Raw genomic sequence first — 26,661 nt, forward strand, 5'->3', positions numbered from 1 at the left:
TGAATTTGAAGTCATGTTTACAGCAATATGTACCTGGCATAACTGTTAAGGTTTCTGCAGGGCTCCCTGTGGTGGAAAAGGCCATGAACTGATACACATAAGAAAAAGCGTCAGCCCTTAAGGTAGGAGGCACCCGGAGGGGACTGCTGAGTGGGCTGCAGACGCACTCTTGGAAGGAGACACTTCTGAACGGACTGTGTGGCCCATGGTGGGGGAGACACACCAGGGCAGGGATAGCCCTGAGGGAATGTGGCCAGCAGATGACCCGCACTGGGATGGCAGCACCAGGAAGCGTGAGGTAGTTTGGGATTTTTATGGAAAGGAAAGCTCCGTATGTTAGTTATTGTTGTGAGCGCTACTTCAAATTTGCCAATGTGTACTGGGCATAACTGGCAGGGGTTTGGAAGCGGTGAGCTGCAGGAATGGCCTCTGTGGGAGAGGGCTGCGAAGTGCCCTATGCCAGTTACAGTTGCTTCCAGCCAGCTCAAAAACCACTGGAAAATCCATTTTAATGTGTCTTCACATTTTTGTTTAATTAGATTCACAGTTCCCCAGCTGCCAATGACCAGGAAACATAGAATTGGCTTGCGGTTTATTCCAACTGTCTTTGTGTGTATATGTGCTTCGTTGCATGGGTCACCTTTCTGACATGTCCCCAGCAGCCCTGCGCCTCCTACAGCATCACCCCAGCTGCTCGCCCAGTTCACTGACTCATTACACAACCAGAGAGCGGTGTTTTCCTCTTGATAACTGGCACAGGTACATACAAGCACGCAAGTGAAAACACCTGTAAGCTGTACATTGTCATCATCAGTTCTACGACTTATTAATTTCTGTTAATTACTTCATCTGAGCAGTCTTAGCTCTCAGTCAAGTAGAGGCAGTTTGAACCAGTGCATTTGGAAAGAAGACGCAGTGCGGACAGACAAACTCCGACCATTAGCAGAACATCGAGCTGCTTTAAGCTTACAATGCCACCCTGGAAGAGCCCACATAAAGTTGCACTATTGATCATGGACGCAGGTTTTGTGTGTTGTCTGGTGCACTTACTGCAAGATCAAAGAAAGGGAAGACTTGATTCTTTGGAAGATAATCCTCAATCTCTGAACTAAGAAAGTAACATCCTTCAGTGGGCGGACCACTTGGACCGGAACATTCAGAACCTCTGTAAGTAAAATACCACGCTGCTTATCTTTTAGAGGGTTAGGTATCTAGATTTCCTGAAGGATAGAATAGTAGATAGCAGCGACGTTTGTTTGGGTTCCCCTGGACGCTTTTGATTTATTTTTTTTTTTCTTTTACTTGCAATCTTGAAAAAAGATTTGATAGCTTCTCTACTTACACACAAACCAATAAAGTCTTTCACAGTCTTAACGTGTTTTTTGCATATTAGACAGCTCCTGACCCTGAACTCTTTTAGAAGCGTTAAGCAATTTTAAGGTGATTGTACTGGCGTACTAATCTCAGGTGGCTCTTATTCTTGTCATTATTTTATTTTCCATAAAAAGATACTTTTGAGAGAAACTGGAAATGCCCCGTTTCCTCTGCCTCTGCTGTGTGGGTGAGCAACAAGGGGAACTGTGATTCACTCAGTCTTTTTTCCTTTGTGTACCTTGAGCGTAGACACAATGGAGTTGCTGTGGGGTGAAGACATCAATGAACCCTGCATCACCTGCTCAATTGGACTGTGTTCCCAAGCAGCATTGGCTGAAATCTGCTGGCAGGGCTGTTTCTCTCTCATCCCATCGCAGTGAAAGGCCAACAGCATCCCAGCAGATGTGCTTGTGTATGAGCAATATTAATTTAGAAAGGGCCTTTTCTCTCTCGCAGCAGGGTTTGTCAATTTTGATCTTGCTTTCAGGTATCCGTTGTAGGTTGGACTGTTGGGAGGTGGGCACAATAGAGCTATCTGAATAAAGGCTGAAGAATCCACCTCTTTATTTCCTTTGGACCCCTTGATTTTCCACTTTTTTCATCTTGTTTGAATCTCATCACGTCATAGCAGTGGTAGGAGGGCTAAAGTAGCCAGAACCCTGCTGGCTGGCATTGCTTTGACTGTCATGTTGTCAACATCTCCTCACATTAGAGCTAGATGTGTGGTAGGTAGAACAGAAGAAGAAACTTAGAATCTCTCGATCATCCAAGTCTGAAACTAGCTGTTTGAAATGCCCCTTGGGGCACCCTTGAACTTGATAAGGAATTTTCCCTGTACAGCTTGATCACGTTTAATATCCCCTATCCCGTAACACCACTGTTATTGCCTACATCATCTTCACTGGCACCTATTCTCATGGCATCAATAGCTGGGCTTAGTTTTTGATGATTATTTTAGAGCCATTTGAAAGAAAGCTGAAGTCTTCACTTCAGTGCTTAGTCATGGAATTGCATAATAGTTGAGGTTGGAGGTCACCTCTGGAGATGGTCTATTCTATTCCCCTGCTCAAAGCACCATCAGCTAGAGCAGGTTTCCCAGGATATTGTTCAGTCAGGGTCTGAGTATCTCTGAGGATGAAGACTTAACAACCTATCTATCTGCTCTACCTCTTCCAGTTTTCAGTCACTCCAGCAGTTAACAAATGATTAAAAAAGAAAAAAAAATGTTTAAATGGAATTCCCTGTATTTCAGTCTATGCCCAAGACTGTCTCTTGTCCTTTCACTGGACACTAGAAGTCTCTCCCTCCATCTTTGTTAGCCCCTCTCATAAGATATACATATGCATCAATAAGTCTACCCCCCATCCCCAAGCCTTCTCAGGCTCTCTCAGCCTCTCCTTGTGTAACGGATGCTCCAATCTCAGAAGCATCTTGGTGGCTCTTTGTAGAATTTGCTCCAGTATGTCCATGTCTGTCTTGTACTGAGGAGGGCAGGACTGGTCACAGTACTCCAGGTGTGGCCTCACCAGTGGTGAGGGGAAGGATCACCTCCTTCGACCTGCTGGCAATGCTTTTCCTAATGCAGCCCAGGGTGCCATTGGCCACCTTTGCCACAAGGACGCACTGTTGGCTCGTGTTCAAACTTGGTGCCTACCAAGACCCCCTGGTCCTTTTCTGCAAAGCTGCCTTTCAGCTGGTGCTGGTCCATGGGGTTGTTGCTCCACAGGTGCAGGACTTTGCACCTGCCTGTGTTGAACTTCATGAGCTTTCTGTTGGCCTGTTTCTCTAGCCTCTTCAGGTCCCTCTGAATGGTAGCAGGACTCTGCTCTATCATCCATTCCTCACAGTTTGGTATCATACAAAGATTCAATGAGGGTGCGCTCTGCCCCACTTTCAAGGTCATTAATCACAGAATTAATTAATGACCATATTAAAACAGTATTGGAACCAGTATTGACCCCTGGGGTAAACTGCTAGTGACCGGCCTCCATCTGGACTTTGTGCCACTGATAACAACCTTCTCGGCCATTCAGTACCCCTTGCTATCCACTTATCTAGTGTGTACTTCCTCAGCTTGTGCATGAGAGGCAGGGTCAGAAGCCTTACTTGAGTTTAAACAACATCCGCTTCTCTCCCCTCATTCACCGAGACAGTAATTTAATTGTAGAAAGCTTTAACTCGCCCAGGTTTTCTGTGCCTTTTTTATATAGCACAGTCCAATATCGTAAACTTAACGAGACCTTGAGAGATTAGCATTCAATCTGTTCAAAGCTTTTGATAGAGCAGAAGTTAAAACTGACAATAAGCTTTTTAAGAGGTGCTGCAAAGGGCTCGTTTATTGTATTTACCTCCAGGAACAGTATGTCCTAAACAACCTCACACAGGCTGTCTGTGCCTTTTCTTTATGGAACAATACTGTGAACCTAACAAAACCTTGAGACATCAGGGTTCACCCTGTTCAAATCTTTCTAAGCAGAAGTCAAAAGATTCTAGTAAGCTTATTTAAAGGAGATCCAAAGGGCTTATTTACTGTATTTACCTTCAAGATCAATATGGTATCATCAGCCTGACTTAGATGAGAATCCCGATATGGATCATTAACACGTAAATGTAACTCAAGCATAACATCATGGAAATGACTTGGCCCTGATATAACAATCTGTGTGTTGCCTCTACTCCCAGATTTCCCCACTGATGCCAGCACAGTGTCCCTTGCTCTGCACTTGTGCAACTGAGAGCAGAATCTTTCACAGGGTATTGTGAAATGTGCTGTTTAAAAATGTTCTTACGTGGGAGAGAGAGCGTCTGATGCTACTCTCATGTGACTATCATCTTAGCTGTAACTTACAGATCTCTTGACCTACAGCATTATAAGGAAAATCCGTCTCAGTTATGATGATGGAGAGCATTCTCAATTGCTGTTTTCATCAAATCTCTTTTATTTTCAATCGGCAAAATCAGTGGAAGCGTTCTGTGAAAATACAAAACAAATAGAACATGATCTGAAGCTGCAAGATAGTTCCAAAACTGAAGTACACAGAGCTGATAATGCGAAGGAGGAAAAGAAGATTGTACACCATTTGCTGTATCCAGACTCAGTTTTGTTCAGACACTGGGGTGAAGATTTAAGGGAAGAGGAGCAAACTGTTGCACAGAATCTATTCTTAAGCGATGGGCATAATGTATATCTCAGTGATTACCTACCTCTAGACTGACCTATCAGAAACACCACCTCTCCCAGGGACAGTATAAGCCCTCTCTACATTCACAAGGAGACAAGAAATTAAGGGGAAAGGGATCTGCATTGATCTCAGTTTGTGCTTTGTTTGTTTAGGGTTTTTTTTTTCTATCATTTTCTTCCAAATCCTTCTCAGACTTGTAATACTCCAAAGACTGCGAAAAGAAGTCACGGTGTAGAGAAGACACTAAGGAAAAAGAATATAAAGTTAATATTATAATTGATGTAGGACTTCTAATGGTCTGTAAAAAGGGGAAAAACTTACCAGAAGATATTCAGAAGATATGAGACCTTCTGGTCTGTTTACATTCTATTTAAGCCCCAAGGGCAGGACATCTGAAGCCATGCTTTCTCGTGTCTCTTACGTTGTCTTATGTAAGCCTCTTATATGCTGAGATATCCAAAGTGGTGGTTTGTAACACACACACACACACCCTTTGGAAAACCCCTAAAATATAATCAATGAATAAGTAAACGTTACATCGTAAAATTCTGTCCTTTTTAACAAAATGCTTGTTTTTCTTAGCTATGTTGCAGGCCGTAAGTGGGGAATACCTATACTGCTTATTAAAAGATGATTAGGAATCAAACAGGAGATGTGGCTGGAACTAATTATTGGCCAGTGGGTCTGATGAAGGGTGAGGGATGATTCAGTGCTTGAGCTGAATCCCTGGCGCTCTCGTCTTTAGGATTGTAGGCATAGCCGTAATGGGCTACAGCCTTATTTTCTCTCTCTGTTTCCCTCTCAAATTATCAAAGAGTCTGAGGATTAATTGCATGGAAAATATAGCGGGGTAAACATCTAAAGGATGAAGACGTAGGTAAGCGGTCCACTTTGGAAGAGGAAACTTAAGGGATTTTTCCAGAAATTAGTTGGTTCTTGAAGCCAATAGATAATATTTTTTTAAGCAGACCAGTGGTACTATGGGAGCTGACATGAGTAACCATTAAAAACCTCATTAGGAACAAGTAGCTGTTAAAAGAGGAAGCACGGTTTTTTTCTATATAGTATGTTAAAATACACAATTTATTGCAAAAGATAATAGTAACCTTTACAGCAATTAACTGGTGTAAACATGGAAGAATGTCATACGGCAAGCCTACGCAGTTGTACCTGTGGTCACTTCTGCTAAATCTGATGGAGCGTTTCAGAAAAGGATGTGGGGGGCAGAGTGAATTGCAAACTGTGTGCGAATTAACAATGTCGCACTTGGGAAAAGTCTTACTGGCAGCCCTTTGGAAGGTGTAGAGCAGGTTGTGCAACGGGGTCCTCATTGTACTGCTTGGATGGAGCTGGCTACATCTAGGGCAGACCGTAATACCTTGCCCTTGACTGTGGGTGTCCTCTGAGTCTTGGATCAAGCCTTGACTCTGGCACATAATGACACTTTGCATGTGTTTCTCGGTTCATTGTGTCTGAAGTAGCGCGAGGACTGTGTAGTAGCTTCCAGAGTGAGTTTCTTAGGGCTTTCTGTGCAGCGTGTCTTGGGGTGCTCAGGAGGAGGAGGCGGAGTTGTGCGAGTGTGTGCGGGGCACTGTTGCGGAGAAGAAGGTTGAGGGAGACAGACCTTGTGCAGTGGTGAGCCAGCCATAGACCCTCCTGAGGCTGCCCTGAGCCCCGCTCTGCTGGGGGATCATTTTGGAGAGCTATCTGGAGCAGCTGCCACAGAGGTGGCTGGAGGAAGCGTGTGATTAGTCTACGTGGTTCCAAAGAATGGATGCGGTGCCCGGCACTCTTCTCCTTAGCATCATAAAGAAATACAAATACATCTTAAAGATGTATTTACAGAGACTGCCTTTTGCAGATATTACTCATGCAGGCTCTTGGGCTAATGGAGAATAAAGCTAATGGAGAAATTCCAACAAAAATGCGTTCCATTTGTGCACAATTGCCACTGTAGAGGTCCACCTGGAGCATGAGCCTGGCTCTGAGGGCTGCGTTATGTAGCCACACAATTCACAGTCTGAGTATTGCTTTCCTGAGTGTGTTTCTAAGAGGAGGGAATGATCAGCCTGAGAATCCCGCTATGCTCTCTTGTCTGCTCTAGGGGGAGTTGGTGCTTAGCACTATGAAGAAGACTCACCAGCTGCCTGGTGGCTGGGATGCTAATTAGCAGAACTGACAAATATCCCAAATGTATACTTAAAAAAAAAAAAATATTAAAAATCTCTTGACGGTAAGCAGGAAGTCCAGAGGTGTCCAAATAGCACAAAACAAGTTTATTTCAGTACCAGAAACAATTTATTCTAGGGTAGCATGGAGTTCTACAAGGCCTCGTTTACTCTGTAAGTATTTTTGAAATTCTTTCAAGAATTTCCTAAAGAGAGCCCTTGTCCAAGGTAATCCTTCTCCCATGTCAGTTTATAAGTATAGGTAGACCTGCCTTGTTCTTCTTCTTTGTGCATACAAAGGGGTTATCTAGTTTGCTTTTGTCTGCTGTCAAGTTTGGCCATTATCATTTCCTTCTTTAAGTGTAAAAAGCCAGATTTCAACTCACATGTCCACTGCCTTGTAAGCTAAGCATCTCTGGCTGAGTTAACTGTATTCTTTAGTTTCAATATTTTATAAGCATTTTGGATTAAGAAACAGTAATTGTTCTTATTGTCTTAACAGAAATTTTAACTTTCCCTGATCGTTTATATACATACATAATGCAACTCAAGTGAATGATGAAACTTTGAGAATTGTGTTTTTTCCACTCTTATGCTGATTTTCACTATATGTCTTAAGCCCAACATCCCATTTCTGCCTTCTTCCATCATAGGGGTTCATTTATTGGTCCCACCCTTTCCCTCATACAGCAGCTGTGCCATCAATGCACAGGGGAGAGTGAATGATCAACCTCAGGGGTTGCAACACCTCTCAGGGTCTCCTTCCCTTCCTTTTCCCTGCCTTCTTGTCTCTTCATGCAGATAGGGAAGACTCTCTAGAGCCTGTAGGAAGCAGACCCAGGTAGTAATAAACCCAGCAAGTTAAGCGTGGAACTTACAGATGGTATGATTAGCGACAGTCAAAATGCAGAAGGTGCCTAATGGAAGGGAGAATTGAGCCATCACATTAGCAATTCGGGTTACTAGCACTCCAAGACTAAACTTTTTGTAGAGGCCAGAGGCAATGACTTAAATAAAGTAGCTAACACAGTTTTAGAAACAGGTAGGAAAGTTTAGGATTGTTCATTAGAATTTCACTTTTTCAAGCTGAATAGACTCTGTTAATTTTGGTAAGGCTGAACCTATTTTGTCTTGAATAAAAGGAGATCACATTGTTATAATATCACTAGTATTTGAAAATATTAGTTTTGGTGACTTTGAGCTTGTTCAGTGGCTCTAGATGGATTTGACTGGGCACTCTGAACTTTTACCAGCTGCATGATACACTCTTAAAGATGAAACAGCTCCAGCCCAGTAAGTATGAATAGCAGTTGAGAGTGAGCCAAGATACGTGATATCCAATGTAGAGCTAGCAGAGAGAAGAAGATGTTTCATAGGTGGTGGGGTACCACCTACGAAGCACATTATGTCTAGGTAGTTGGTTTGGAAGTGTGGGTTCTTTAGCAGCCCTGAAAATCTCAGTATATCAGTTGCAGGGTGCTACTACAGAATCTGCCCTGTGCTCATCCTGCTGTCAGATTTTCAGGCAATCCCTAAGTCACTGATTTTTCTGTCTTATGTTCCTTAGCTACGAGTGTGGTAGCATTATTTGTTGACTGTACAAGATGAACTGTAGCCCCTCTCCATGCTTGCCCAAGAATATGGAGTCAATCTGTGTTGGACAATTGCATGTCTGAGCTGTGAGGACTCACATGGATTCAAGTTGTGCAGTTCTTTTTTTGGAGATGTTGGAGTGACATGAGATTACAGTGATCTTGGACAGGCTTTTTCAATCCTTGTCACTTGTGTTTCACACAAAAGCAAGGAAAAGCCATGAAGACAATACACACAGCTGTTATACTTGAAGTGACCCCTTACTGCTAGGCTTAGGATCCAATATATTTGCTTCTGTTCCTGAATCCTTCCTTAACTGCTCAGATTAGTTTATGTATTCCACACAAGATGGTTGCTGGTATTGCTGGTACTATGATACCAGCAGCCATCTTGTGGTGAATATATAAATCCGTTTGTTTCCTTGTTCTACAAGGATGTCAGATGTTGTTGACTGCCCCTTGGCTATTGACAGTGATCTATCAAACAATATTAAAAAAAAAAAAATCTAACAAGAGATAAGATGTAGTCATCACATTTTTCTATTTCATCTTATTTCATTGGGTTTATGTGGAAAGGTTTTGGTAGTGGGGGATGCTGCAGGGGTGGCTTCCGTGAGAAGAGGTGAGGGGCGGCCCCAACGTTGAACACAGCCTGTTCCAGCTGACTCCGACATGCACACGGTGCTGAGCCAACCAGCAGCGCTGGTGGTGCCTCTGCAACAACATCTTTAAAATAGGGTAAAAAAGGCTACGAGAAATATAAGAGAAACAGCCCTGCAGAGACTGAGTCCAGTGAAGAAGGAGGGGCAGGAGGTGCTCCTGGCACTGGAGTAGAGATTCCCCTGCAGCTTGTGGAGAAGAACATAGTGAAGCAGGTTGCCCCCCTGCAGCATGTGGAGGACTATGCAGGCCAGATATCCACACAGCAGCCCGTGGAGGACCCCACACCAGAGCAGGTGGATGTGTCGTGAAGAAAGATGCAACCTGTGGAGAGCCCACAATGGAGCAGATTCCTGATGGGAGCTGCAGCCTGTGTGGGACTCATGCTGGAGTAGTCTTCTCCTGAAGAACTGTACCCTGTGGAAAAAGAGCCATTCTGGAGCAGTTCTTGAAGAACTGCAGCCCATGGGAAGGTCCCATCTTGGAACCTTCTCCCCTCTCAGGCAGTTCAAAACTTATTAGCTTTATGTAATTAATAAATAGTTAATTTTACATGTAATGTATGGGCTTGCTTACTGTATCCCTCTCTCAGGGAAAAACTAAGCAGGAGACAAATCTTGTGACAGAGCGGTAGAAAATACAGGAGTTGAATTTGTGAAAGACAAAGATTTCAGCGGTGCGTGCCAAACGACATGGACCTACATGGGCTGCAGAACTTCTACTAACATCAGCTTTCCTTTGTCTTTAGTCTGATCTGTAACCACAAAACTTAGAAAGGTTTGTTTCTGGAAGATTTCGACCCCTCTTAAAAGTAAACCTTCAGTTCCTTTTGTGCATCAAGCTCTGTCAGTGAAGAAAAATGGCTGCCTGAAGGAGCTGGTTAAGATCCTCCTTGTTCTGGAGCCCAACCTTGTATGAAAATCCTCATTTTCAGTGTGATGTGTTGACTTAATCACACCCTACCCCATTGACAATAGTTGGTACCAAAATATTGAATTAGAGATAAAAGATTAATATTCTCTAACCTGTTATTAGCTCTCTTTTTTTTTTTTTTTTTAGACAGGATGCAGTATTAAAATTTACTAAAATGGTTTTTTTGACCTGTAAAAAACCAACACCAACACACCACAAAACCCAGACTCTACTCCCCTTCTCCCTCAACTCCAACAAACAGACACAAAATAAACCTCTAAATATATTTCAATATGCCTTGGAGAGATCCATAAACTGTCATGCTGTCATAAGGAAAATGCAATACTTTTCTTTCAGGTCTATACCTACTAGTGTTTCTCAGGCATGTTTGTAGAGGCCAAAAGAATTGCTTTCTGACTGAGCACTAAATTCATAGGCCCTCAGCTTCTCCCATAATTCCTTTCCTCTTGTAGGGATCAGCCAAAATCAACAGGAGCACTAAAAGATGCCTCAAAATCACAGCAGATGATCCAGTTTCATACACTTGTAATGCTGACCGGCACAGGACAAAGGTGGAATACCCAACGCACTTAACTGCGTGGGACTGGGGAAAGACAAAAGACCTGAAACAGAAGACACTGCACTCAAAGCATTGACTAGAGGACGTTTTTCCTTGAAAATGGCTATGTTCATAATGCAGCACTGAATGCAATGTTTTCAAGAGGTTTTCCTACATGGGATGTTGCAACGTGGGAGTTATTGCAGGAGCTATGAGCTACTCAAGTTGCCTAAAAAGGTGCAGGTTCATCTCCTCACATTCTTGGAGCATCACCCCACTGAGTTTCCTCCATTACAAGAGGGATTGTCTTTGGTCTCTTTTATTATCACTGGAGAGGCGCAGTTACATTTAAGAGTGTTTTGACACACCTGAGTTTCTTATGTTGTCCTTTGGAAGTGCTTTTCTCTGCTCGTTAATGAAAGACAGGTGTACAGTCTCTAACTTTCTAACTTTGGCATTTTTCGATATGAAAATCCAGAAGAAATGAAAGTGGATCTGACTTTCTCTTGTACCCAGAGTTTATCTCAGGCTGAATGGAACCATTTTTCTTGTCTTTTGTCACATAAATAATGCAAAACTTCTTGTCAAGATGTGCTCAGGCTAATGGGCGAAATGAAATACATCCGTGTTCACCTGTCCCTACAAATTGCCTAGACACGGTTCAGTTTTTCAGTGAAGCTTATTCGATTCAGTAGTGTGCCATACTAAGGCTGGTTTATGTTTACCTACGTGAGGTTGGTTTGTGCTAGCCAGCTGGCAGCATGGATAAAGTCCCCTTGGAAACAGGGAGATTCGACTCCGTGGATTCCACAAACCAACGCAAGGCCAGTGCAATAGCATATGTCTGTTGAAGAAACTGGGCAAAACATGGCATGAGTTGCTGCTGGGAGACAACTGCCAGGCAGACATGATATGAGTTATTGTAGAAATAGGGTTAGGTGGAACTGGCTGTCCTGCTTCTTAGAGTAAGCACTCCTAGGACCTATACTTTTTTGTTAAAGGGAACTCCTGTGAAATAAACTCATTAAAACTAGATAGAGTTTTAGCCTGAAGATATTTTGTTATCAAAAGGGTGCCAAGCATTTTATCTGAGTGGAAAGTGTATTCAGGGTTTGCTTCAATATTGGTTTGAATATAATCCAATATGATTGTTGTTTTTCCTTTCTAATTTCTCTGTAAACTTGACGTGATTGATCTGGCCCTGATATTCGGGATTGGAATTGGACAGGCTCTTAGGCTCTTCTTATAGGACAGTCTTTGGTTCTTAGCGTCTGTATTTTTCTGTTCTGCAAACTGATTCCTAAAAATGCCATATTTGAACCAGATTGAGTTTAAACTAGCAAAATCAAACTTTTTCTTTCCCATGGCCTGGATCAAAGCCAAAAACACCAAAGAAAGAGGAATACGTGCTCTGGTGGTTTTGTGCATCTTCAACAGTGTCTCTTACCAAAGTCAAAGGATTCATATCTTGGCAAGCACAATGAAGAGTGGGAACTTTGCCAGCAGAACTAAAATGATGAACTGGCCTACTGGTGATGATGAATAAAAAGTGTTCACGTAATCATTTTTCCATCTTAATGTGCCACTTCAATAGAATCAAAATGTAGTGGACATTTGGACAATTTTGTTTTGAACTTAAGAGCTGGGGGGAAACATTAAAATGTTCCAGAAAGTCTAGATTTTCTGGTTCTTAATGTACAGCCTCTGGTTATACCCAGGAGTCAACACTGGGAAAAAAATGCTTCAAATATTTTGATTTATCTTAAGTATAAGTTGTTTTGATTTCCTGAAGCCTCTCCACAAATGTTGCTTTTTGGCTAATTTTGTAATGAGAAAAGATAGTAACCATAAGAGAAGAACTCAATTTTCAGACTAGTGCTTTCTGGTGATGCTTGTTGTGATATAAATAGCAACTCCATGTTTTTTGGTGCTACAGGAGCAATACATTGCTCTCACTAGTGATACTTTTGAACTTGGAAATTCACTGCATGATGAAGCAACTGGTGCATGGTTCCTCAGCAAGTCTGCAGGACAGATAAGGACTTTACTGACATGGTGTATGACAAGAAGGCAGCTACGACTGCGGAACAGTATAAAGAGTGGGATCTCTTCTTGACCTGAAAACCAATCATTAGCCAAACTTTCAGAAACGCAGAAAATCACCTCAGCTTCTGCAAAATGACGCGGGAGTAGTGTTGTTTACTGAAAAAACGCAGTGTTGTTTACTGAAAAAAGGTAATAAATAATAACATAATAGGCAGGAGATTTTAATGGGTGTGCGTTTGCAAAGAATGGGACAGCTTAATTCAGAGCAAATATAAACAAAACGATCGAGGCACATACCACTGTGCAGGCAGGCCCTACTGGCCGCTGCAGAACAGTAAAGCTTTCCTCCTGGGTTTTGTGCTCAAGAAAGCTTGGCTTTACTGCACGTGCAACAGGAATCCACCTTGGGAGGAAGAATTAGAAGAAGGGAAAAAAAGGTTTTTTTCTGTACTGTCTGGTGAAACGGAGAGAAGAGCCAGTCTGGAGACAGGAACTATTTAAAGGACTATTAATTGTCAACCTCTTTAAGGGGAAACTAAATCAGAGAACAGACAGAATCATTTAATCTGTCGCTGGGGGATTTGTTTAGTCCTGGCTAAGCCCCGTGTGGTGGAACTGTGATAATCAATAATAAGATAATAATAACTCCCACCATTTTCATTCACATTTTTTGCCTGACTTTTCCCCATCTAAATTTATTTCTTCATTTCCCCCCCTCCCCTTGTGAAATTAGCCCTTTTGAAGCATTAATTGTATGTGTTATCAGTGGGGTATAGCGCTCTGCTTGCATTGAGAGCAATTGAGTCAGATCAAGTGAGCAACCTTTAACCAAATTATTATTTAAAGTTTACCTATCTTATGTCAAAAGCAAGAGTAGATTGTTAGGTACAGAAAAGTTTGACAGAAAAATTATAATTTTCAGAAAGTTAAATGATTTTCTACGGGTTTCACCTGTTTGCTCCTATGCCCATCCCTGTCACAGCACAATTTTTCCAGTCCCACACAAGACTCACTTTGTTCTCTGGTTTTATTTAATATTCCTGGGGATTATTCACCCTATTTAAACTGCTATATACCTATTTTCCTGCACGCATCTTCCAGCACAGTGTGGTTTTCTCTTTTTTTTTTTTCTGCTACATACCCTAAGAACGCATGTTTTTTGAAATCTTCGTCAGACCAAGAGCCTTTCTACCTTCTGCTGAGAGATCCAGGTGAGGTGAGGACATCCACCAGTTTGACAATTAATTGCTGGCAGCGAGAGGACCAAAGGGTAGAGCTGCTCACAGTCATCCACCCAGACACCCTTAGTAAACCACGCAAGCCTGAAGACTGACAATGAAATAGAGGGTCCATTGGCCACACAGGGTAGACCAGGGTCATGTCCTGTCCCTTCTGCCTGGAAAGCGTGGCGCTGGGGCTTTGCATAAAGCTTCATGCTTGAAACCAGGCACTAACCGCCCTTCAGTATTCAGCTCAACTCCCCGTGGCAAATGGGATTTCAGCAGTTGTTTTATGCTTTCACAACTTCGGTAAATCCTGTCTACTCAGATATGGTCGTTATCATAGTCCTGTTTGTAATTGCAGATTAGTTTTCAGGCTGCTTTTTCTGATTTTTGGGAGATTCGCTGTTACTTCAGAGCATGTTTTTCCATCTGTTCCCTGTGAAGTTGCTTGCAGTCCCTAGTCACGGAATCACGGAATCACGGTCTTCCCAACCTCCCCTCCCAGACAAGGCAAAATGGTACCTTACAGTGTGCGTGTTTGCCTGCAAAATTCCCCAGAAATGCGCCATCTGTTGAGAAGCGTCCAAAGCAACAATGATAATGGCAGCAGCTTTGAAGCAAAGCCATGTTTACTTGAGCCCTACCGTGGTGGATGCACAGAGCTCCGAATTCAGTATCTTGATAGCGGTTTGCTTTCAATGCCGTGTGTATTTCTGTTACAGTGGTTCAAAGGAGATTTGCAAATGTAGGTCAGTTTTGTGTGGATTATTTAACAGAAATTCTCACTGTAAATGTCATTTATGCAAGTGTCAGTATTCAAATCTAACAACTGCCTGGTGTAATGGCATACATCCCAAAACTACTATTTTGGGAAGGGGAGTTTGATAGAAGGCAAATACTTGTCTTTCTTACACAGAAAGCTTTCAAAGATATTGTCAATTCACCATATTTCAAGGAAGAGAGATGCAGCATTGGAGCTCTACACTGACAGCCACATCAAAAAATAGACCGAGACAAATAGGTACTAACCTATGACGCAAGGAAACTCTGCGTGGCAGCTGCCACAGCACAGGGTTGCCCGAGTTTGCTTCTGAGTCTCCTATAGACTTTGAATTTCTGTGTGTCTGCTGCCTTTTTCGTTGGATGCGTGCAGGTGCCATTAGCCTGGGTGAAGTGAGGCTGGCTCGCTCTTCACCCCCACTGTAAATGGTCCCTAATGTGTTCAGCTCAGTCTGCAATGAGCGCTGGGTTTCTGGGACTGCCATGCTGCTGGCATGCAAGTCAGTTGATTGAAGTAATAGCATACTGTGCTGCAATCTGCTGTATAATTACACACTTAATTAGAGTCACAGTTTGTTACCTATGTCACACTGAGCCAGGGCTTGTTGCTCTTTAGTAGGGAAAAATATTCTTCTGGTTGTAACTTAGAAAAGTATCATGAGGGTTGATTTTTTTTCTCCCTGAACGTGTGAGCTCCTTTTAGAAGAACCCGCAGAACTGATTAAAACTGCAGTAATCACTGTTTGTTAAGTGTCTGTGGTCAACACCACCCAATTAAAAGTATACCTTTGGGCTTGCAAGGAAAAAGCCCTTAGAACAAGACGATGGCGGCACACACACTTACTGCTGTGGGATAACCAAAGATAGGAAAGTTCACCGTGTGGGTTCTGGGGTAGCTGCCCGGTTGCGAGACCTTGCACTGCACTGAGATAGCTTATATCTCTGCGTTCAAGGGATGAATTGTCTCCTACTTCACATGGGCAAATATGCTGTTACTTTCTATTCTACTGCATACCTCACTTCAAAGTATTTTCATTATGTACCTTAAATCTGCCTTAAAACCACGCGTGTGGTGGGCACTGCTTGTGTGCGTAGGCAAATATGTAATAGCCTTTATTTAACATTGTTCTTCTAAAACGATAGCATGTTTTGGAATAAAAGTATTTGTTCCTAAAACGTTAAAATGATTTTCACTGCTGCTTATCGGATGGTCTTTAAAGCCTATGAAATGAGCGCAAAAGAAGGCAGGGCTCTCTAGAACAAGGAAACAAGAGTTGCCCTACTTCATTTACCTTGGGCTGGCAGCTACGAGTAGAAGTCTAAGTAAAGGCAATATGAACGTTCATTACCGTTATTTGTTTGGTAATGTTGGACAAAAGGTAAACTGTTAGTTTTGTAATTTGGCAGTTCCCCGATTCCTGACATTTAGATAAGTTTACGTTCATGTACAGTATGGAAGCTGGTGATTGCGTGATAAATATGAAAATACATGATTATCTCGAAAAAATGAATCACCAAATCAAACTATTTGCTTGGAATAGAGATCCATCCACATGAAAAACTAGAGCAGCATTTTTGGATAAGCAATACAAGTGTTAGGAGCCATTATTCAGAGACTGCAGATTAGGAGACTTTCTGAGGGATGCCCGGCTTGGACCAGCCCTGCTGTGACAAACTTAAGCTATTATCATCAGACAAGTGTGTTGCAATAGGTTGCAATGGGATTATGAAATTAATCAATATGAATTTTATTTGTTCTGGTGGAGGACTGCAAAGATCCAAGGGAACTGGCAGGTAACTGGACAGCAACAGTTTCTTCCTTCCCCCCTGAAGATACTGAACTGAAATAATTCTCAAAGTTGGACGCTTTGATCTATTATGATGGACTTGAAAAGAAGCACCTGCTTAGTTTTATACCTCACAGCCTCATAGCATGCATTCTTGAATGTGAGCAGCAGTAGAAGCAGATGTGCTCCTCAGCGGCTTCCCCTTCATTATCCCAGCTCTGTAATACTGAGACCCCGAGGTGTGACTCTCATGCTTTTTTCCAACTCATCTGCAAGTCCCAAGAGCTCAGTACATTACCAAAAGGGTGTGTAAGGTGAACAGAAGGGAGGCAAGCTTCACATTTCTTAAGGAGAGAAGGTATTGTGCAGGAGAGAAGCATTGGTTTGAAGCGGCTTCTTTGGCTCCCCAGCAGCGTATGCATGTCATGAAGGAAAAGAAGCCGGTCCCCATTCATAGTTTGCTTTTGCCTTCCATCGTCCCCAGCATCCCACCCTGCAGGCCTCAGGAGGTATATGTTCTGACAGTTCCACCACTGTTTTTCTTCATACTCCATCCAGGGCAGTTGACAGCTCTCTGAGACACAGGGCACAAACTAGCATCTACCATCTATTCTCTGCTAGGCCTTCACAGAGAAATCCTCCCATCCTTCTCTTTGAAACAAAATGAATAAACGGGAACAAAAATTTTCTTTCTCATATTGTTCTTCTGCTTCTTTCCTATACAGAAACTGTAAAAGCAGCTGACTGCTCGAAGCCTCCGCAGATAGGGTTTTTCCCAAGTCATGGCACTATAATAAGCAGTATTTCAAGGATTATGTCAAATTGTCTGGACTTTTAAACATACCAGAAACATAAGCCAATATTTCCTCACTGTAAGGGAAGAATCCTTCACAACATCTTGCTGGTGCATATATGGCAGATTGCATTTGTACAGACGCTGCTATGATACTGTGAAGATGAGTGATGACATTTTTCACTGAGAAACACCAATATTTAGGAGTGTATGTTGTTAACTGTGCTGCTGCTTAAGGTGAGTGTGTCAGGAGAAGGTGATCTACAACTTTTCACTAAGCTTCACTGGAGGAATGAGCAAAACTGGAGAGAATGGAAGGGAGAGGGAAGTTAGCTGACAGACAAGAGTCTGTGACAAAGCACCTCTTAAAGGAAACAGCAGCGGGTGCCATCAGGCATGGGGAATGGCCCTAGCTGGTTACAGTCTTGGGTTATGAGACTTCACTAAGCACAAAAGTGATTGAGGCAAGGTGGACCTGAAAGCAGAAATACAAAAGGGTGGCCATAAAACAGGCAGAATCTGCTAGTAAAAGCCTGTTTAATGGATGCTGACCCTTGATTGTGTAATAATGTTTTGTTTTGAGAAGCTAGGTACACCTGGGCTTGGTACCACTTGCCTAATGGACAGCAATTAATTAATGCTGCAGGCTGCTCCTGGTCTGCCCTGTCCATGGGACTGCTCTGCTGGTCCCATAGGGAAGTGTGGTCTGGCATAAAACAGAGCAAAATTACCAGGAAAGCGTTATGCATCACCTTCAGACAAGTAAAACATATTCCCTGGATGCCAAACGTGAAGAGGAAAAAAATACCGTGGAAGGAACCTTCTTGAGGTGGACTTTCTCTTATGTTCTGTCATCCCAGCAATGGGGCTGACTGATCCTATGCAGAGTAGAGTTCGTTGTTAAAATAACGACAGATATTGGTTTTGGAAACAATAGATTTAAAGCATAAATTTCATAAAGATAGGCCAACTGGAGCAGAAACACATCTGAAAGAAAATATATATTGTGGTAGTTTCATGCTATAGTAGGCTTAGTTTCATGCGTGTTGTCTTTGGTTTTAGGGTGGTGATTTGTACAGCCCATCACAACTGAGTACACCTGTTCCCAAATTGAACCACTCACCTTCCTTCCCTGCCTTCAAAACAAAATAACAGTGAAAAGTTTCACAAAAATCTGTATGCGTGCACATGAATGCAGGGAATGGTACCCATTCTTCATGGGCTTTTTTTTTTTCTCTTTGGGAAAACACAAGTTATTTTGAAAGAAATGAAATAATTGTTTTTAAAATGTAAATATACCTGCAGGAGAAAAACAATTTATCAGTCAGTCCATGCAATTTTCTCTCGGGTGGAGAGAGATTTCACAAAGTCAGGCTCTATGTACTTTTGCTCTTCAGTTTCCACTGAACCTGAAGCAGATCTCACCTAGAGGCACAGAGGTCTTACAGTTAAGAGGCTCCAAGTTTTGTGAAAACATACAGTGAGGTAGAGAACAAGGGAGAGATGTGACTCAAATGAAGGTGTAGTCTACCAGAAGCAACACAAAGGAGAGAACATGCACAAGTTACATCGCCACAAGGAAAACTTGGGTCTAGTTTACACCTCTCAAATGATTAAAAAGTACACCCTTCCGTATTTTAACTCAGACCACTTTTAATTCATTTATACATCAGTATGCTGGAATAGGTTGAAATCCATATCCATGCTAATATTTTTCAGGCTTTTTATGCTTTAATTGGGGGACTTTATTACTTACTGAAGGGCCGCTTTCACTTGAGGGTCCTCTCTGTTTGTATGCTTTTAATTAAATCCTGGATAACACCAATTTTTTAGAAACCCCCAGGAAGAATATTGTGGGAGAAAAATAGAAAATAATATACAACAGTGAAAAAAAGAAATACTGTCAGAGAGATGTAGCGGACAAACTGGAGGAGATTGGCTGCCCTCTGTGAAATATTTAGGTTGTTTCAAATCAATTGTAGACACAACTGGTGGTGGGCAGAAAATGGTTATTCCTCACTTTAAGAAGCTTTAGGGAAGCATTGCAAGGTAAAAATCATTACAAGCTTGGTATTTAGAGATTTTCTGTGAAAGAAAATTTTTATAAAGATTGTTATTCATTAAAAATATTTCAGTCTCAATTTAACACAAACCGAAATAAAACTATTCAAAAAAACTTAGTTCAAAATAAAACTGAAACATTTTGTTCTAATATGTCAAACCAGGTGTTTCCAATTTTTTGGAATGCTCTTCTGCTTTTCTCCGCTAAAAGAGAAGACAAAAAATGGCTTACTACAAGAAGTCTCCTTATTTCAGATCAGAAGTTTTTGTTTACAAAAACCTCACAAAATCAACACCTTTGGCAAAGTTTTTCCAACCAGCTCTAGCACAGAATAGAATATTACCTTGGCAAATACAACCAAAGCTTGCTTAAGTGTGGCACAGTGAATGGCAGTCTACAATTTCTACGACGCCTTTATTTTCTAGGTATTTATTATCATTCATCCCTCCTGAACTCTCACTAGAAGTCCACTTCTGCTGCCTTGAGTAAGATAATCCATTATCTTCTGTGATAAATTACTAGTTGGTTCAATACTATGTATGATTGCATATCTTATCTTACTACACAGACAAAAGTGTAACATTTGAGTTATTAACAAAAATCTATTATTCCTAATAAGGTTTTTTAGTCATTACTCACACCAGCTTCCATGGTGGCGTCGAGCTAATTGTTAAATATTTTAGCTACTGGCTTCAGCAGCCAATGTCTACAGAAATGCCTTTAAGATTAATTTTATCAAGTGGACTGCTTATGTCTCTCTTAATCCTTTAGTTCTTTACCCATTCTCTTTTCCATATAATTATTCCTAGAACTCTTAGATACATTAAAAAGGAAAAGAAATCATTCTGTGAGAATGTGAAAAGTTGTTTCTAGTTGCTGAGGATGAAGTGAGTTTTAATTTTCTGCTGCTATTATATAAAAATGGAAAAAAATATATAAATGGGAATATATATATATAAAAATGTAGCTATATAAAAATGGGAAAATAGGGCTTTGAGGCCTGCGATGATTTTTATTTAGTTTGAAAACGTTGACAATTTTTATTAGACTAGGATGGGATGGCATGAAATTTCAATGACATACAAAGCGTGTGTTTTTCTGGCTACTCAGGCAACAAAGTGGTGAAAGTTCTGACGTGCTTGTTCGCCATATCTGAGATGATATTAGACTATTAACATTTTTTGACATCATCCACTGATCATATTTTGTGAAGGAAAATTCTTTTGACTTGCTAGAGCAATAGAGTAAGCATGAGCACGAATGATATTGTGGTGTAAGTACAAAGTTATACAGACCAAACAGAATATATTGCAAGAATATATCCCAAGCTAGGGGTACTCTACATAGGTTGTTAAGGAATAAGTAGGACAATTAAATGATGCATTAATAAAGGAGGTATTAAACATGTTAATAAATGGGGTATGAGTCCAGTTCATTCTGCAAACTGATGATTTGTTGATTATCTTGATTCTTTCAAGTTAGGATATTGTGTGTAAAAGAACATATTTATGTGCTCTTTTATGCATTTTAACATTGACTTCTAATGTTAATTATAGGTATCATGACTCTGGCTCAGGACAATGTAAACACATTTCCCAACAATAACCGCTACGTTTAGGGGCATAAACTGAAGGAGAGAAAGAGAAATTGTCCTTTTCTTTTTTTAATGTTTACATATTATAAACTCTGTTTTCTCAGTGAGTGTCTTGACAAAACCCTTTTCTTCCTGATTATTTTCAGGAAGGATGCACAAACTTAATTAGCATTGAAACCTTTAAATGTGTATCAGGCTAGGCTGGAATCGTCCATGGGTCCATAAGCAATTGGAAAGAATGATGGAGCATGTAGATGTCTGCACTAACCTCCACGTGGACTGCATGTGTAAGTCTTGTTTCCTGAAGAAATTACTCCAAAAAAAATTGGTATATCTTTGATGCATTTCCTTTCTTCTGTTGCAAAGTATTTCTTTAATTTCCCATGCAAATTTGTGTCCAGCACTTAGACTTTTAGACAGCTCTTTTCAGACTTATATCTATATTTCAGCAATGTGGATTTAATTGAACAAAAATAAAAATGCTTCTAAACAGACTTTTCAGTTCAGTCTATCCCAAGGCAGGGGGGTAGACTATTGGAGAAGTCAATGCATGCTGGACCAGCTCTCTTGATTTTATTAGGAATGATGTGATAGTTGCTGCTGTTCTCAGCTCTGTCGCTAATACCAGACCTTGCAATAAAATTACAACTCTTTGTTCAATTAAAGAAATAAGGTGAAATGCTGGAAAGGTTGAAGCTAGTGTGAATTAAAGGTTCAGAAACCAGAAGGAAAGTTAGTCCAGATACATACAATCTCGGAAGACTCTTGAATCGGCTAAGCTAGTCTTGGGGTTTGCCTATTTTTGGGGTCTGACTTGTGGTTTTTGAAACTCAAGGCTTAACTGAGAGGATAATGAACATGGGGATATCTATTCCATGCCTGACCCCAGGCCAACCAAAGGCGAGGACCTTGATCTACCTTGCCTAGGACTGGTCATGTCCACCTGATGAAGCCCTTGTGCCACACGTCCCTGAGGTAATTGAGTTCTAAGAATTTATTTGGGTTTGGGTTTTTTTTTCCATATCACACAAAAAAATTTAAACATTGTATTACAGCTCTGCCAAAATACAGGTTATCATGGGGTGTGCTGCAGTCCTGGGAAGGTGACATGAAGCATATATAGGCTTGTTCTGGGCTGTATGGAAGCGCATGCGTCTTGAAGGGGTGACATCTCATCCACAGTGCCAAGGAGTGAGTATGGCACCCCAGAATTGTTCCTGGGTTTCTGTTCAGAAGAAGCCAATCAGTTCACTCCAAAAGGGAGGCTGCGAACCTGGACAGTCAGGAGTGCAGACCTTGAGGGTGAACGAAGGAGCTAAACTGGCTGACACTGTCTCTGTACCTGTTACAGGTCTGTCCATTCCCTGGCATCTCTTGGGTTGTAGCCCCCAATATACAATGGACATACCACACTACAATTCTTATTTTGTGAATGTGATGGCAGAGTTCATCATTTGTCTGTAAAAACATCAATATTTTATTTCACCTGGGCTTGTAAAAATGACCCCAGCTGTAACCCCTGCATCACTCCATACTGAATGATGAACATTGCAAGGTTTCATATGACAGGGTGCCTTTAAGAATTTGCTGTGTCTTTAAGAATTGATGTCCTGTACATGCGCTTCACAACTTGTCTCATTCGCACTCAGTAGTAGGCTTCAGACCCACAAAGCTTACCGCTGTACGAATCACCCCATCTTATGTCCCTACGTATAAACCAAGAAAGAGAGCAGCGCTGAAACCTCACAGCAGCATTGCAAGCAAAATGTGTCTGAGTCGCTCACGAGGGATAAGAGGGAAAAACCCAAAGGCTAAGTGGGTCTGCTAACTTTCTTCTGGCTTGACTCATGAAACACCAACATACAAAGTCAAACCTGTGAAGACGAGAGTGTCGGCTTTGTTGCATTAGGGATGGGAAAATAGCTTGAGTGAGGGCTTTGACCAATGCAGGGATCTCAAGCAGTCTCTGGTGGTGGTGTAATGCCACAACCCTCCATCTTCTGCCAGTATGCCAACCATGGCTAGTTTGCAGGTCACAACAGATGCTGATTGACTGTGCCTTTCATGGGGCGGGAAAGAGGAAGCGACACCTCTCCGTTGTGTATGAAGTATGGGTGTAGCTCTGGAGAGGAAGAAGTGGGAGGTATTTCTGTGACTTTACACACCTTTGGTTTGTAAAACTTACTGGACATTTGTTGGACCTTTATGCAGTTACTCTCATGACTCATACAATTATTCCTGATGTAGTTAAACCATTCAGTCCAAACAGCTGAAGAAATAAGGGTTATTTAGTCAGATTTATTAAAATTATTCCAGGAAACCAAGGTAAAACTTTAACACTGTAATTGCTAGTTAAAATGCAACTCCTAATCACTGGAGTCCAGGGCATGTTTCACCTTGCCAGGAGGTTAAGTACAGTGTTTGATATTCCCTGTTCTATAGCAGTGCCACTAGTTTTAATTAGATTTACCCGCTTTCGTTAAAAGCACAGACGCTTAATCCTTAAATCCTTTCAGAGATTTAAATACCTGCCTGCAGCTATTTATTTTATCAGTTTGTTTCAGCGACTGCTCCTTTCATCTCTCAGTCTCTGACTTGTCTACCCGGACAGACTGTCCCAAGTTATCCTTCATGCTGCTCTAGGGTGCCTGCTGACACAGAAAAACACCTTGTTTCTTTTGTTGTTCTTGATATCTGTAAGTGCTTTGATGTTGCTCTCATCATGCAATGGACCATGGCATGTTCCTGCATTGTTCTGTGACAGTATCCCCAGCAGCTTTCTAAAGGCCTCAGTTCCTTGACTGTTCAAACCATCCTGGTCTTGTGATGCATGTAGGGGCATCTAAAGAGTGGCCTATCAGGCCCAGTCAGCATGGGTTTATGAAAGGCAGATCCTGCTTGACTAACAAGGCGACCCACTTAGTGGACAAGGGAAAGGCTGTGGATATTGTCTACCTAGACTTTAGTAAAGCTTTTGACACCATTTCCCACAGAATTCTCTTGGAGAAACTGGCTGCTCATGGCTTGGATGGGCATATGCTTCGCTGGGTAAAAAACTGGCTGGAGGTCTGGGCCCAAAGAGTGGTGGTGAATGGAGTTAAATCCAGTTGGCAGCCAGTCATGAGTGGTGTTCCCCAGGGCTCGGTATTGGGGCATGTTGTCTCTAGTATCTTTATCAATGATCTGGACGAGGGGATTGAATGCACCCTTGGTAAGTTTGCAGATGACACCAAGTTAGGTGGGAGTGCTGATCTGCTTGAGGGTAGAAAGGCTCTGCAGAGGGATCTGGACAGGCTGGATCGATGGGCCAAGGCCAATGGTATGAGGTTCAACAAGGCCAAGTGCCGGGTCCTGCACTTGGGTCACAACAACCCCATGCAGCGCTACAGGATTGGGGAGGAGTGGCTGGAGAGCTGCCTGGCAGAAAAGGACCTGAGGGTGTTGGTCAACAGCCAGCTGAATATAAGCCAGCAGTGTGCCCAGGTGGCCAAGAAGGCCAACAGCAAACAGGCCTGTATCAGAAATAGTGTGGCCAGCAGGACTAGGGAACTGATTGTCCCCCTGTACTTGGCACTGAAAAGAGGTTGTAGAGAGGTGGGGGTTGGTCTCTTCTTCCAAGTAACAGGTGATAAGACAAGAGGAAATGGCCTCAAATTGCATCAGGGGAGGTTTAGATTGGATATTAGGAAAAATTTGTTCACTGAAAGGGTTGTCAGGCATTGGAACAGGCTGCCCAGGGAAGTGGTTGAGTCACCATCCCTACAGGTATTTAAAAGACATGTAGATGTAGTACTGAGCGACATGGTTTAGTAGTAATTTGGCAGCGTTAGGTTAACGGTCGGACTTAATGATCTTAAAAGTCTATTCCAACCAAAACGATTCTATGATTCTATCCAGAAAGGAAACATTGAGACTGCTTGACCTTTCCATCTTTTTCCAGGTTGTATCCCCAGGGGGACCTGAGTTCACTGTCAGACATCTCACGGGACAGCGTGGCTGAGACCAGCTCTGTACCTCACCAGCAGCTTTGTGACACCTTTTTCTTTCTTTTGCTGCTTTGTGCTGACACATCACCAGCAGCGAGTTCACAGAACGATTGAGGTTGAAAGTGACCTTTGGAGATTGTCCAGTCCAGTCCTCCTTCTCAAAGAAGCTTCAGCTACTGCAGGTTGCCCAGGACCTTGTCCAACTGGGTTTTGAATATCTGTAAGGATGGAGGCTCCACAGACTCTCTGGGCAACCTGCTCCGGTGTTTGTCCACCCTTGTAGTAAAAAAGTTTTTTCTTACCTTCTGATAGAATCGTATTTCAGTTTGATCCCACTGCTTCTTGTCCAGTCACATGTCACCACGAAGAAGAATCTGGCTCCGTCTTCTTTATACCCTCCCATCAGATATTTGTACACAGTGATGAGACCCTGCAACCCAAGTCTTCACTTCTTCAGGCTGGGCTGTTCCTTAGCTGTCTTTGTGGCCCTGCACTCTACTTGCTCCAGCAAGTCTATTCCTCTCTTGTACTGGGGACCCCAGAGCACAGCACTGCATATATGTCTTCACCAGCTGTTTTGCAACAGGAGGTGCTGGGTTTGTGTGATCCCAGTAAGAAAGGCAGTCAGACTTTGCAAAGTGTCATTTAAAATGCTATTTAATAGAGCTAATGCCATAAAGAAAGCATAGGTCATCTTAGGTCCCTTCAGATGCTGGGAACCCCAAGCTGCGTAGCATCAAACGGGCTTCCAATCAGCATGCCATGCAGACCCCATCCATAGAATGGAGTTACCCCATTTTGGTCATTTGAGTTACTGTAGGATTTTCTTAAAAAACAACAACTCTATTCAGCATTTCTACCATCAAACAAAAGGGATGTTTGCACAAGAACTTCTCGCTGCACGTTTAGATAAAGGCAAGGACAGGCAGGTGGTGCAATCACCAGTGACTATTGGGAGCTGCTTGCAGGGTCCTCTGTCGCCATAAGCTGGCTGAGCTCACCCTGCAGCCAAGGGGTTTGCGCAGCATGACACAGCCTGAAGGCCACGCTGCAGGTACAGCACAGCACAGACCTGCACCTGCTCGGGTTAATCGATATGTTGATCAGTAACTCTTCCATGTACAGTGCTCTCTTGGTCAGGATCACTACATCAGTTGTGAGCAGAGAGGAAACTACCCCAAACTGCTGGCAAAGGTCTTCCTAACATAATGCAGGATGCTGTTGGCTTTCTCTGCTATAACGGCACATTGCTGGCTCATGATCAACCTGCTGTCTACCATGAAACTCAGAATGCTTTCTGCAAATCTGCTTTCCAGACAGTCCACCCACAGTGTGTCGGTGCATGGAGTTATCCTCCCAAGGAGCAGGACTTTGCATTTCCCTTTGTTCAACTTCACAAAGTCCCTCTCTATCCAGTTTTCCGTGTCTCTCTGGATGTTCAGTTCATGTTTCCAGTTCATGTGCCTCTGAATGGCAGCACAATCATCTGATATATCATCCTCTCCTCTAAGTTTTGTATTATCTGCAAACTTGGTGAGGATGCACTCTTTCTCATCATCCAGGTCATTAATGGAGATCTTAAACAATATCAGACCCAGTACTGACCCCTAGGATGCATCACTCCAGATGGATTTTGCTGCCTCTGCTTGATTTTCCTCTTCTTAGGATGGACCATTCCTGAGCATGGAGTAGGTGATCCTTGAATCTCTTGGTCATCTCTTGGACCTTTCTTTTCTGCAGGGCTGTATCCCATGGGATTCTTCCAAGTACATACCTGAAGAAGCCAAAGTCTGCTCTCCTGAAGTCCAAGGTCGTTACCCTGCTTTTTGCCCTGCTCCCTCCTCTCAGAATCCTGAACTCTGTCTTCTCATCACAGCAGCCAAGACTGCTCCTAGCCTTCACATTCCTGATCAATCCTTCCTCTCTTGGTCTAGCAGAGTGAC

At 42.4% G+C, this 26,661-nt stretch overlaps 1 protein-coding gene across 2 annotated transcripts in view; it reads left to right on the forward strand.

Annotated features, from left to right (window-relative positions):
- The window catches only part of NDUFA9 (NADH:ubiquinone oxidoreductase subunit A9), a 55,342-nt gene extending 30,314 nt beyond the window's left edge, over positions 1 to 25,028 (forward strand). Inside the window, exon 12 of one of the 2 annotated variants that reach the window (XM_074589426.1) lies at positions 24,673 to 25,028. The gene's annotated coding sequence lies outside the window, so the exon portion shown is untranslated. Of the gene's footprint in view, positions 1 to 10,361; positions 12,707 to 24,672 lie in introns of those variants that run through there. The other variant, XM_074589419.1, reaches the window with a different exon arrangement.
- The last annotated feature ends 1,633 nt before the right edge of the window (positions 25,029 to 26,661 follow it).

The sequence above is a fragment of the Larus michahellis genome, chromosome 1, assembly GCF_964199755.1.
Source record: "Larus michahellis chromosome 1, bLarMic1.1, whole genome shotgun sequence".
In the NCBI taxonomy this organism is placed as follows: Eukaryota; Metazoa; Chordata; class Aves; order Charadriiformes; family Laridae; genus Larus; species Larus michahellis.